This window comes from Thermobia domestica, chromosome 10, assembly GCF_964235325.1.
Source record: "Thermobia domestica chromosome 10, izTheDome1.hap1.1, whole genome shotgun sequence".
In the NCBI taxonomy this organism is placed as follows: Eukaryota; Metazoa; Arthropoda; class Insecta; order Zygentoma; family Lepismatidae; genus Thermobia; species Thermobia domestica.
In genome coordinates, this window is record NC_137463.1 from 235,556,620 (window position 1) to 235,571,932 (window position 15,313).

At 32.1% G+C, this 15,313-nt stretch overlaps 1 long non-coding RNA gene and 1 other non-coding gene across 2 annotated transcripts in view; both read left to right on the forward strand.

The window, feature by feature from the left end:
• Nucleotides 1-15,313, forward strand: part of LOC145663104 (uncharacterized) — a 645,511-nt gene that overhangs the window by 389,168 nt on the left and 241,030 nt on the right. The window lies entirely within an intron of this gene.
• TRNAA-UGC (transfer RNA alanine (anticodon UGC)) lies at nucleotides 96-167 on the forward strand. The gene has a single exon. It is a non-coding gene; the product is annotated as a tRNA-Ala (tRNA).

The window sequence follows — 15,313 nt, forward strand, 5'->3', positions numbered from 1 at the left end:
TTAGCATTATCCTTTTCCCTTCTCAGGAAAGGAACTATTGGGAATGGTTACGAAGACGTGGAGTGGAACTGACATATTGAAGTAACCCTAACGTAGGGGGTGTAGCTCAGTGGTAGAGCGTTCGCTTTGCATGTGAAAGGCCCCGGGTTCGATCCCCGGCACCTCCAAAATTTTTCTTAAAGAAAAAATAGCAAGAAAAAAATAACATTTTTTTTTATTTTTATATGAATAGAAAAAAGTTAGAGGAATTCTTCCGCTTTTTAAACGCAGTTTCAGTGGCGTAGAAGGGAGGTTGACCCGGGTCAAAGGCCCCTCTCTTAGGCATTGCCGTTTCACAATTAAAAATCTCTTCACCACACCGTCTAGGTCCAGTTTGCAACACGCTTCATTTTCAAAACGGCAATGCGAATGTACTTAACCTACACTGAGTCATGGTATTCCTTATAAAGGTTTTAATTAATTTCAGCTCTCAAAAAGGCCTCCTTGCAGTTAGTTGCTGATGTTAGTGATAAAGTTAAATAACAGTGTAAAGGAGGTACTTAAATCAGGCAGACTGTTTGCTGAGCAGGCGTTTTAGACAAATAGAAATCATGCGAAATTTCACTTGGTACTTATTTCTCTTAATTTCTGCACTTATACGTGTTCTAAAGTAGAGTATCTAGGGATGCGCACGAGTCGAGACATGTCTCGAATCTCGACTTGACTCGACTTGAATTCGAGTCGAGATTCGAGTCGAGTCGAGACTGCTCATAAAAATCTCGACTCGACTCGAATGTCTCGAAAATCTTTCCATAGTTTTTAACATTATTTTGAAGAAAGTATTCACTCAGAAACAGCCTTGGGTACCATAAACATATTTCCCTGTTTTCCAAAAGGATAACTTTGTTGCACTTCAGAAACAAGCGACTGGTGAAACAGTTCATGAATCTAATCTACAAAGTCAGCAATATTAGTAATACTTAGTCTGTTGCTTCAGGTGACTTCAGTTTAGAGGTCTGCACGGGCTCGTACCTACAAAACATATATAACTTTGGGCATATTTCTCGAACCTTTTCGGGCCTAACTTTGTAAATATACTGTACAACGATACATATTGCACGTCTTTCTGGAGAACTTTAAAAACACAACTGCAAAATTAAATCTCTAATTGCTGTAAAAGAAACTACAATTTTGCGTTTATTATTAGGTTTCCGTAATTCGGGCTTATTTCGGGCTTATTTGATTATCACACGAGCTCGGGCCTAAATGCTAAAACATATTTCGGACTCGGGCCGGGCCTCACATTGTAAATGCAGGGCTGGGCCGGGCCGGGTCCAGGCTAAAAATTCCGACCTGTGCAGACCTCTACTTCAGTAAAATCAACAAATTTCCAATTCATTAGGTCAAGAGATTTTTTCTAGAATATTCTTCCATTTTCTTCATATCTTTTACCGACTACTATCAATAAGCCAATAGCATCTCTTGTTTTATAAATTAAAAATGTTTCTCCTTAACTTCCACATTTCTCATTGTACAGGATATACAGATTTCTGCTCACTATTAAAAGCATAAATTTTTCTGCTTACGATATTAGACAAATAGTAATATAGTCCTTACAACTCTTTGAATTAGGTTTTTTAGCCAACGGTATAATAACAGTGTTCAAGGAATCTTTCGGTCATTCTCCCATTTCATATATTTCATTTCAGAATCTGAGTAATATTCTGTTGTTATTCTCCTGTATTTTTAATATAGTGGATGACATATCATTATTCCGATTGTCTTTCCATTCCTCATTTTGGATGCAGTACTTTTGTGTTTGTTCTTTTCACATTCGTCCCAAAATAAATCCTTTATCATCCTTGTTTATTGTTTTTCTTCTCTAATATCTAGGCTACGTCATTAGTCTTTATTTTCATACATGTCCTCAACACATGCATTTCATTTTTCTTTTTCTTTTTTCCCTCTTTTTTCATTCTTTTCTTTTTCTTTTTTTTTTTTTCTTTTTTTTTCTTTTTGAGATTTCGTTTCACTCGCTGATCACATTTCATTATTTTGTTCTATACCCTCCTGAGGCCCTGCATATTGCGTGCAATACAATTTTTAAATGCCTTACTTTATTAAGAAAATTGTTGGAAAGGCAGACTCCATGGTATTCTGTTCAGCAGGGTTACTGTACTGAACACAATACCACAGAATCTAAACTTTCCAACAATTTTCTTAATAAAAAAAAGGCATTTAAAAATTGTATTGCATGTAATATACAGGGCCTCAGGAGGATATTATCGTAATATCCCATTATTTCCTCCGAATTTCCATCGATTTTGCTTCCTTGTTAATTTCCTTATACTGTATTTCTCAATTACTTCCAATGCTTCTATATCTTCATTTTGTCGTTTGTAAAATTCTTCCCTTGTCTCGTAAGTTTTCCTTCGTAGCTTGTTTAATGTCCTATGTATCCTTTTCCCTTCCTCTGTATTATTCTGTATCCACGTCCAAATTTCCGTCATTTCCTACATTCAATGAATCAACCATGGCTCGTTAGTCGTTCTTTATTTACCGTTTCCTGACATTTATTTTACAGCTTAACTTATGCAAGCTTTAATATGTTCCCATCGGGTGGTAATATCCGTATCTATACGTTCTTTGTTTGAATAGTTTTCTTGAATTTCCATTAGAAACTCTTGTAGATACCCATTAAAATCTATTTTTAATGAATGTTTGTTTTCTAAAATAATTTTTATTTATCTTGTCTCCCTAATATGTGTTTTCTAGCCCAAATTAATATTTTTTAATGATTCCAGTTTATACAACTAATTATATGACTCTCTGAAAGTTAATACTAAATATACAGTTATTAGGTCCACTTTTTATCTATATGTACTATATTAATAAGGAATTATATCTTTTATTTTTTTAAAAAAAGCACAAATTTCTAGAACCTTTCCAGTCTAGTGTTTTTACATAATATTCAGTCACATTTAAAACAACTACGTATTTAATAAATAACCCTGAAAATTATCAGTCATATATCAAATACTGTTCATCACTTTTTTTTTGCTCCTTTACTGTAGTTGCTAAAGCTTTGATAAATAGCTGTGAAAGATACTAGTCATATATTAAATATTTATCTTTTGTGCTCTTTTAGTAGTAAAAATGCAAATAATTCTAAAAGATATTCATATAGGCCTATTAAGTATATTGACCATTTTTTTGCTTTTTTATTTTCTAAAAATCTGAAAAATTGTTAAGGATATTAGCCAAATATCAAATACATTATCTTCTGTGCTCTTTTAGTCTTTAAACCACAGATAAATAGTTCTGGACCATACTATTCATATAACCAGGGGTGCCCATAAAGGGGGGATATGACGCAAACTGCGTCATTGAAATATTTAGGGGGGGTAAAAATCTATGTAAATATGTTTGAGGGGGTGTAAAAATTAATCGATAAGATTTTTTTTCATGGAAGAACACCTATGGATAGACAATTGAGGGGGGTGCGTCATGTACATGAGGGGGGGTGGGCACCACTGATATAACAAGCATATTGTCTTTCCTACTCTTTTCGTCGCCAAAGTTCCAATAAATAGTTCGAAAACATTACTCAAATATATATCAAGTACGTTATCTTTCCAGCTTCTTAGTTGTCAAAGATCTGATAAATTGCTCTGGAAGATGATGGTGATGTTCTCCTACCAATATGTTATCTTTTCTGCTCTTTTAGTTGCTAAAGCTTCAATAAATAGTTTGAATAATATTATTCACATATAGAGTACGCTATCTTCTCTGCTTTTTAGTTCCCGAAGGTCTGATAAATTGTTATGGAAGATGTGTACCATACATTCGTACCAAGTATGTTACTTTCCATGCTCTTATAGTCACTAAATCTCTAATATATACTTTTGAAAGATAATTATTAGCCACTTATCAAATAGTCATCTTTTGTTTCATTTTAGTCACTAAAACACAGATAATTAGTTACGAAAGATATCTATATATCAAATGTAATACTTTTTCTGTTGTTTTAGGGGCTAAGTACGGGGTTTTGGGTTCGATTTTTGGTGGGAGTTTTTTAAAAGAAATTTTGAACTCGTTATGGTGGTTTAGATTCCACCTTAAAATGAAAATAATGTCTCATATAACTCTGGTGCTGAAAGGGACATTAAAATTCAATCCAACTTACCAAACTATTTTAGTTGCTACCCTCTGATAAATAGTTAAATATATTAACCTAATGAGCTGCCTCTCCTGCTCTTTAAATAGCTGAAGCTGCAATAAATAGGTCTGAAAGATAGTATTCATATATCTAATAAATAGTTCTGAAAAATAGTATTCATACATCTAATAAATGGTCTGAAAGATAGTATTCATATATGTAATAAATAAGTATGAAAGATAGTATTCAAGTATCTAATAAATACAGCTGAATGATAGTATTCATATATCTAATAAATAGATATGAAAGAAAAGTATTAATATATCTAATCAGTAACTATGAAAGACAGTATTCAAGTAAGTATCTAATAAATAAGTATGAAGATGGTATTCATATATCTAATAAAAAGGTATGAAAGATAGTATTCTTATATCTAATAAATATTGTAGGTATGAAAGATAGTATTCATATATCTAATAATTAGATTTGAAAGATAATATTAATATATCTGATGAAAAGTTCCGAAAGATATTATTCACACACCTAATAAATAGGTCTGAAAAATGGTATTCATATATCTAATAAATAGATCTGAAAGTTAGTATTCAAGTATCTAATTAATAGGCATGAAAGATAGTAATCATATATCTAATAAATATGTATAAAAGTTAGTATTCAAATATCTAACAAGTAAGTATGAAAGATTTTATTCATATCTAATAAATAGATATGAAAGATAGTATTCATATATCTAATAAATAGTTCTGAAAATAGTATTCATATATCTAATAAATGGTCTGAAAGGTAGTATTCATAATGTAATAAATAAGTATGAAAGATAGTATTCAAGTATCTAATAAATAGATATGAATGATAGTATTCATATATCTAATAAACAGATATGAAAGATAGTATTCATATAACTAATAAATAGATATGAAAGATAGTATTAATTTATCTAATGAATAACTATGAAAGACAGTATTCAAGTATCTAATAAATAAGTATGAAAGATAGTGTTAATATATCTAATAAAAGGTATGAAAGATAGTATCTAATAAATATTGTATTCTAATAAATATGTATGAAAGTTAGTATTCAAATATCTAACAAGTAGGTATGAAAGATATTATTCATACCTAATAAATAGGTCTGACAGATAGTATTCATATACCTAATAATTATTGTAGGTATGAAAGATAGTACTCATATATCTAATAAATAGATATGAAAGATAGTATTCATATATCGAGTATGTGATCTTTGCTTTAGTCGGTGAAGCTGTAATAAATAGTTCTGAAAGCCATGAGTACGTTATCTTTACTACTGTTTAACTGTTAATAGTCATTTTCTTTCATTTACTATAAAACTAATAAACTACTAACTGGTCCCTAGGACAGTTAAGAAATTCAGAATCAACGTGCTTCATCTTTCGTAATAGGTTTCATGTATTAAAAAAGTTTCATGTATAAAATATATCTATAAAATGTTATTTTAAAAAATCTCAATGTACATATACATACAGGGTGAACGGACACAGAATTGTTCAAAAGGGAAGGAGCATACAGGCTCATGAAACATTCTAAAGTAAGATCAAGTGAATTAAATATTATTTAATCATTTCTGATTTGCTGGAGACGAAGGTCTTCAAGCTCCCAATTTTCTCCGCGTGTACATATATTTTAAAGTAAGGAGAAAACTTAAATATGAAAAATCTATATGTTCTTATATTTTACTCATTTTCCTTCTTACTGGGAAAAATTTCCTTTAGTCATCACAAGCCCATATATAATAGAAATCTTCCTTCCTGAATTTTCCATCAGGAAAAAATGAGAAAAAAAGATGACAAAGAAGAAAATAATTAATGCCCTGAAGTTTCAAGATCAGCCGGATCTATATCTCGTGAAACAGTTACGTAGGCTTCTTTAAAGGATCACGTGCCTTTATGTACGAGGGCGTGGTTTCTTATGTACAGCAACAATCTTTCATCCAGTTTCGGGCTTTCTAGCCATGTACTTCACATCCCTTACTGGCAAACTGTAGTGCTAATCGCTGTTTCTTGACATCACAGCTGGCAGGATAAGAAGAGGGGGAGAAAAAATGCCGCGAGTTTTGGGAGGAGTATTTCATTACCTTGACTTCTGACCCGAAGTAAGTTTTACCCAATTACAATCCAAATGTCCAGAAGGTCGCCCAGTATTTAATAATAATTGACGATAGATGCCACCAGAGTTGCGCTTGTAGTTCTTTTCCTGGATTACATTGGAATGCTTTTTTATAAAAAGTAATTTGATATTAATTGCGTATTGCCCAAAAGTATTTCTTTCGAGCAAAGCTATGTAATTCCTTTCTTTGTTCTTTGCTTCTTTTAAAATTTCCATTTGCCAACATTCCTCTATGATTTTATCATTTTAGACCCTGCACGAAATACAACTGATGGATTTCACGAACTACATGGAAGTTTTATGACTGTAATTATAATACAGTTATCTAAAGTGTATCGATCAACAGGAGCTAACTAGTCAAACAATTTATAGACTTGTAAAAGCTCTGTAATTGGATGATAATTGTGTTTTATTCTTTTAAAATAACTATGGAAATAGAATATTAACTTATTATATATATATTTAACCTTACTTACTTATTTATTAATATTTTTACTTTAATTATTTGTTATTCGTTTTTACTTTATTTATTTATTGTCCATTTTTATTTATTTTTATTTCATTTGCATATTTATCATCTGCTTTTCCTTTTTGATTATTATCCACTTTTATTTTTTTTACTTTTTATTATCTATTTTGTACTTTATTTATTAATAGCTGAAATGCCCTTTCTTTTCACGGAAAGAATAGGTTTTGGGAAGTATTAGAAATTTCTTCCCCTTCAGGATAAGCATTTCAATGAATGTTTAATAATAAACCCATAATATAATCTATTTTTGGCATACATTTTTGAAACTCTCTAGTCACTTAGGAAACGCCCTTGTATCAAAGCGATAATAATGATACGTGATAACAATCACTTTTCGGTATGTATTATCAAGTTTCGAAATCATTTCAAATGGGCAAACCGTTTTACTATGGGTTGGATTAGGCCTTAGATTTCTGGGTTTTCAGCCATCTATGGCCATGTTAACCCGTCACGTTGAGGGATGATGTCGTTCGGCGATCACACTATCCGAGGAAAGGGAAGGAAGGAAGCGGTCTTGAACCTGTATATGAGGTACCATCCCGGCATTTGTCCGGTATGAATGAGGAAAATCTAGGGAAATCTTCTCAGGAAGGTTGCCTGGTGTCCCCACAAGGAATATCTTTACTTTGGTGTGGTCATCAACAACAGATTACATAAATTTCAATGTGATTTAAAAATATAGAAAATAATGCCTCCCCTTAAAACAGGAAATTTCAGAAATGCTGTTCGTTTGATTTTAATGAGAAGTTTGTATAATGAGTTTCGTATTCGTAGTTTGAGGGATTCGTGAGATACTCACTTTTTCACATAAATTTTGACCCTCGCACATTCCCTTAGGAAAATGTCAAAGTGTCAAGATAAAATACCTAGCTCGAGGTTAAGTACTATCTTCCAAATTAATTACAAACTGTTTAGTAGTTTTTCACAAACAGCCAGACAACATCTCTTTCAATGTGGCAAAAATAATATATAAAATGCTTCCTCTTCTCTCCTATAAAACTGGAATTTTCTAAAATACGTGTTCATTAATTTGTAATGAGGAGCGTATATACCATGTTATATTGTATCTTCCTAACTTGACGAGCTCATGAGATACTTAATTTTTCGCATAAATTACTGTTGCCCCGCTAGCCAGTTAGGATATACATTTTAATGAAATTGATATGATTAAAAAAAATTACTTCAAGGTAGGTGATAACAATATTTCAAAATTCATTTCAAACGGTTCAGCCATTCTTCTATGAATCGATCATCGATAAAATCAGTTTCATTTTTATAAATTAGATTTATTATCCACTTTCTGTTATATTTACCTCTTTACTATTTATTTTTTACTATGTTTAGATGTTTATTATGCACTTTTTACTTTATTTAATTGTTTATTATCCACTTTTTGCTTTATTAAGTTATTTATTGTTCACTTCTTACTTTATTGGTTGCTTATCCACTTGTTACTTTATTTAGTTCTTTATTATTCACTTTCTCACTTTATTTAGTTCTTTATTCTTTACTTTTTACTTTATTTAGTTGTTTATTATCCACTTTTTTACTTTATTGGTTTTCTATTATCCACTTTTTATCTCATTTGTTTATTATCAATTTTCACTTCATTGCTATGAAATTAATAACAATCAACAAGAACAATAACAATAGATATGAAAACGGAAGTAAGCAGAGCAAGATTTACCCTATTCACACTGTGAAACGAAATTCACTTGTTTATTTCTTTTCCAGAAATATATATTTAGCAACTACAGGTTGTATTCATGATCTATCTACAGATTTCTTGAATTCTCTCTTTTCCTTGTGGATTCGGAAAAAATAAATAAAAAGAAACGCAGTTAAAACCGAAATCTGAAACGAACCTATTTTATTCTACCCCAACAGGGTTTCTCGACTAGTAACTTGTCACGCAACGAAAATGAAACCACGTCTGATATTTTCAATATAACTAGCTTTTATATAGCAGATCAACATGGCAGAATGCTTATGGCAGGGACAGACAGTACGTTCTCTACTTAGGTTTCAACTCTACTTCATTTGTTATTATTGCTGCTCTATTTTTACCTTCAGTTACATCCTAAAGAGTTAGTGAACGGATTCATTCGGGAATCTTCTGGTTTTTCCTGAAGTTGATCATCTAACAATTTGAAACTTCATCACTTTATCTTCATATCCAATCTTTAATAATAGGAAAACATTATTGTAGAAAAAATAAATACAGTTTTTTTTTTCAAAATGAATGAGAATGTCGGATTAAACGAGAGCACCCCGAGAAAACTTAACGAAATAAGCAGTTATCAACTCAAATGATAGCAATTAGTTAAAACCATTTTTTTTTTTTTTTTTGGCTAATTAACATGTGAAAATGACTATTTTAGTAACTCGATAAGCTTTATCAGAATGAATTGTATCCAGCCATATAATATTGAGTCAGGAGATATGGGCATTTTCAGATTTGTCCTAGTTTATCTTACATAATAGATGGCGAAATCAATTCGATCATAGTAACATGGTGTTTATTTTCGTGAGAATTTTCACTTTCAACTTTATTTTTTTCTACAAACGCTTACAAGTACTACAGAAAAAAACATTGCCATAAGAAAAACGAAGGGAACAGAATGCAAAGGTTGTAAGCATTCGTAGCCAACAACCTTTAGTAAAGATATCCATCACGTATACAGCATAGTGAGGACACCTGCTGTGAAAAGCTGTCTTCAACAAGGTATGCCGCCAGGGTCCAGCTATTCATTATCTCTCATACAACCGTACATAAACAAGTTACACATACTAAAAACACGTGTAAACAAACAGAATAACCCACAGTATCTAAACGACGACATCTTATTACTCCGAAAACTAATGGGAAAACTGTAAGTTAAGAAAAGTTCTTTTAAAAGCAAATATGCATTATCTGGCTTTGACCTAAGGACTTGAAGGTCAAAAGAATAATTCAAAACAATGTGTTACGAGACAGATTGCATGTGTTATTCTCCATCAAGGATTTAAATGCATTTTTGAAGAAGTTAAAAGAAAAATGAAATAAGCTTTCGGGCCATAATTTCTACCACAAAAATGTTATGATACATTCATAAGAATGCAGAAACAGTTCTTTTTGTACCGTGGCTATTTTTTCTAGTTGTGGGAAATGCAGGTAACAATTTACTTTAAAAAAGTAACTTCAAATTTACTTATGAGCTAGCCAAACTGAAAATAAAGATCAAATAGATCATCCGGTAGAAAAGATATAGGAATTAAGTTATTGAGGCGTAACCACTATTAGGCCAGCAATTATACAGGGTGTTTCAAAACAACTGACAACGTTTGGGAGGTGATTTCTGACATCAAGATAAGACAAGAAGTATAGACCAACCTGGGTGCACAAATGCTTCCTTTTGGAGTTATAGGCTGCCGAAAACATGAGAAAATAAACTTTAAAGGTCCATAGCTCCAAACCTATGGGACCTACCGTAGGCTGGTCAAGATTTCACTTAGGAACTAGTATGTATTCTATCCAAATATCCATGTTTCAGAATCCTGCGTTACTTCCGCAACAATTTTTATTGAGGTAGTTGGTGAGTACTTCAAATTATATGCCTGTAGCCAAACTCCCTCTATAAAAATTGTTGCGTTAGTGCCTTAGGATTCTGAAACATGTATTTTTGGATAACGCACATATTAGTTCCTAAGTGAAATCTTGACCCGACTACGGTAAGTCCCATAGTTTTGGAGCTATGGATCTTTAATTATTTTTTTTTCATGTTTTCGGCAGGCTATAGCTCCGAAAGGAAGAATTTTCGCACATAGGTTATTCTATGTTTTTTTGTCTTATCTAGGTGTCAGGAATCACATCCCAAATATTGTTGATGTTGTTTTCAAACACTTTGTATACAGAGCAGAAACATTGCCAATAAAGGAAGCATAGGAAAAAAGATTAGATCATACCGAAATGATAATGCTGCACTGGATGTGTGAGATAACTAGAAGAGACAGAGTGAAGAATGAGAGGGAAAGGGGGATAACTAGTTGTAGAGATGTCTAGAGAGATTCAAGAAAGAAGACTGCAGTGGTACGATCATTTAATGAGAAGAACAAATGACTATATGATCATAAGAATGATGGGAATGCAAGTGAATAGAAAAACAGGTACAGGGAGACCAGAAAGGAAAAGGATAGATATGGTTATGATTAACTTCAGGGAGAAAGGTTTGACAGGGTGAAGAATTCCAAGACAGGTTTTTATGGAGAAGACTCACCAGAAACGTTGACTCCGCATTAAGTGGGAAAAGACGGAGAGAAAGAAGAAGAATGAGGAGGGAGAAAATGACAAGCAATAGTATGATAGTTCTAAGTAGATATAAAATCCAGGATGGATTAGGTAAAAAAGTACTTGAAGAACGACAAAACGTCGACATAGAACTGAAGAAAATGTTGATGAAAGCATATGAGGTGTGAGACGTGAACTCAAGACGAAGAAAAATGGACAATGAAAACCTTCGTAATGTGGTGCTATAGATAAAAGAATTGAAAATTAGATTATTGGATATGGAATCAAATGATAGAACAGTGGAAGTGGTAAATGAAAAAAAAAAAGAAGGATAGTGAAGATTGTTTCGGAAAGAAAAGATAGGCTAATTGGACACATTATGAGACACGGAGGAATCACACTATTGTCTATGGAGAGGAAGGTAGAAGGATAAAATACCCAGAGGAAGGCAAAAATTGAAATATTCTGATCAAATCTTAAAAGATGTACGGAATAAAAATTGGAAGGAAATGAAAAGTCTGACTCAAAATAGGGAGAATGGAAAGATGCGTTAAACCAATTGACAGACAGAAAGATTGCTGGTGTACGGACAAAACTTTGTTGCCCATAATTCCGCAAGTTAAAATCTCTCGTGGTTAAAAGCTCGCCGTCCAAGACCTCATGTGGCTAAAATCTCGCCTGATCAAAATTTCGCTACCCAAAATAGGCGGGCTACAATCCCGCCTGACCAAAACCTCGCCATAAAATATCACGTGAACCAAGTTTCACTGTGCCAAAAGTCGATGGCCGAAATCTCGTCAGCACCTCGCCATAACAATATATGTAGGCCTAGAAGAGCTTCTTATGCCAAAATAATACTAAGGGTGTATGGTAGCTCAATGGTAAAGCACTTAGCTCTGTGCGTGGTGTCCTGGTTCGATTCCCGGCCAAGCAAGTTTGTGGTGGACAACATCGTGTCCGTGGGTTTTCTTGGGGTACTCCCGTTTCTTCCTACATCTCATTCCACCAATTCTTCCATGATCATTCGCTAGCCTTAATCATCGTCTTCCTTAGCCTGGCGGGTATAATCGTGGAACGTTAAACTGAAATATTTAGTTTCATTTTTCGAAATAATAATATTAATAAGGTGATAATGATGATGATGACGAGTGAACATAGACTCTGAACTCTACCAGGTGTTCAAAATTTGGGCCAAAAATCTAGTACCTCCGGATGCTCTTAAGTTAAGAAGACGAAATTGTGTTCATGAACTCTTATTTAAAAAATCTTTTCTAAATGAAACAATGTTAACCGATTTTAACAAAAGAGCTAAACGGTAGAAAATAATAAAAGCGCTAAATAACAGATTTTAATAATAATAATAATAATAATAATAATAATAATAATAATAATAATAATAATAATAATAATAATAATAATAATGAAATGGTTAAAATCAGAATATAATTCATTATTTTATCCATAAAAATTTTGAAGGCTGCGCCAAATCAAACATATTAATTCCTAATATAAAATTAGTTTCCATGGTAATTTTACGAGCTATTAATTAGTTTGGTTTGGTACAGAATTCGAAATTTTTTATGTCTAATATTAATGAATTATTTTCTGCTTTTAACCGCTTTATTATTATTATTATTATTATTATTATTATTATTATTATTATTATTATTATTATTATTATTATTATTATTATTATTTTCTACTATATAGCGCTTTTATTATTTTCTACCTTTAAGCGTTTTTTGTTAAAGTCGGTTAATATTGTTTTTTAAAACTATTTTCTTTTTTTTAGTGCGTTTATGAAGTCGGTTATTTTTCTTTTAATTTTATTTCATTTTTCCACTTTTTGTTACCCTAGTAGTTTAGTTAGATATCTAAGCTAAAGGTAAGCCACTAATTTCCTATGAAGTGTGGCAGCCTACAAAACATGCATGACCATATACAGGGTGCGGAAAAAGTCCCAAAACGGTCCAATATCTCGCGAAATACATAGATCAGCAAAACAAAAATAACATCTGTTAAGTAGTTTTGAAAAAAACTATCCAATGATACCAAACGCAATCCCGTAACCCCACTCTCTTCGGGGGTACAGGTCTAACATTAAAATTTTAAATGGGCCTTTATTGCAGATTTGGATTCTCCTGTAAAATTGACAGTGATAAGATCCAAAATTGAAAGCAGTGCTTTCACGGATGGCGTTTGAATGGACACACAAAAAGGGGCTTCAAAAACCTCATAAAAATGTTACCTTTCAGTATCGTATTCTGTGGTCATGCGGTTAGAGCACTGGACTGCAAAATCAGAGGTTGTGAATTCGATCCCCGCACAGAGCAATATTTTATGTCAATTTTTATACCCAAATAATGAATTCATACATTTTAACTTCGATAAAATAATGTATTTGTCCATATTTATTAATTTACAATAAAATACAAATGACGACAAAAATAGTTTATTTTTGTTGTAAATGACTCTATGAACTCTAACTCTAATGACCCTATTACAAAGAACTACTTCATAAAACTAGTTTGCAAAACAATTATCGAAATTTGTATTCTTTGAAACTTCAAAATGTACTAATTGAAGTTAAAACGTATGGAATTTATTTCAGAAATAAGAGATTATTTTGCACGGGGATCGAACTCAGCAGATTTGGCGTGGGTCAATGGAAATTTGACCCACGACCCACTGACCCACCACCACTGACCCACCACCACTGACCCACCATTCGCCATGACCCACTCTGACCCACGACCCACCATGGCTCACCACCCACCATGACCCACTCTGACCCACCACTCACTGTCACCCACTCTGACCAACCGTGACCCACCACCCACCATGAACCACTCTCATCCACTGTCACCTAATCTGACTCACTAAAATCCATTGTCATCAACTCTGACACATGATCCACGGCCTCTTCTGTACTGACTAAAGAGTTTACACTTGTAATAAAACACGACTGTGAAACTGTCACTAATCGGAGTTTGAATTTCTAGTCAATCGCTCAAGCACCATGTAATGCGCCACTAAAATATACCTGTACCTAGCGCATTACTAGATATTCGTGAACTACAATTTGGATTTTAATCCGTATCCCAGAATTTTAAATTTGGATTACAATTGGTTTTTGATCTGCATCTCAAGATGTTAAAATTGAAATTACAAGAAAATTAATAAATTTTTTCGAAACGAAAAAAGATATATACGTGTATTAACATAGTGATTTAGAAGTTGGTGCTTATTTTCGGAAAATATCGTATTAATCTTCGAAAGCCGAGTTTGAAAGATTAAATTAACATATCAGGTAAAACAGTAAATAATTATAAAATTTCATTGAAAAGAAAGGAATAATTAATAAAATGAATTGCTAAAGTTTAAACTATTCGGGAGAGATTCTTCTCTCTCCCCTATCATCTTTTGCCACCATATTATCTTCCAAATGATTTATTTCGGAATATAAAAAATAACCAAGTAATTCCAAATTTCATGTGTAATGTTAAATTCTATGACTATTCGAAATGTCAACTTAGAAGTTTTCTAATAAATTATGCAATAACATTGATTTACTAGTATATAACTGTCTATCTGAGCATACAGAAACAGAATTGGAATATCTTTAAACTTAATGATTACTGTACAATTTACGGACCAATTGACTCAGAGTAGATAATGTTTGCTTAAAGTGGTAGATATGGAAGCTTCGTAGTATATGTACGTCGGTATATGTTATTTAAAAATAATAAAATATGATTTGGTATTTATTAATGTATAAAGGAAAACGAATTATTTGCTGAATGAGTTATCATATTATGAATGTATTAATAAAATGGTAATTGTGTTATTAAGTAAAGAAGAATAAGAAGTTACTATTAAAAAATAAAGAAAATATATATAAGGATCGGTCGAATGAAGAATAGTAAATAATAGTAATAACCGCGTACTTCCTTTGCTTCCGAAACATACCTGTGTTTAAAGCATTAATGGTTTTCTTGCAAATCGAAGAAAATATAAGAGTATTTAATCTGTATCTAACTGAGTGTGTGAAAGTCCGTTCTCCTTACTGATCAGAAGAAGAATACATGATAAATACGGAAAAGAATCCAATTAAATTCTTAATTTTGTCGATGGAATTTGTATCTGGATCATTGATGATAAACAAATTTAAACGAAATTATGTTATTTGAGTTTTAATTATAACTATTATAATT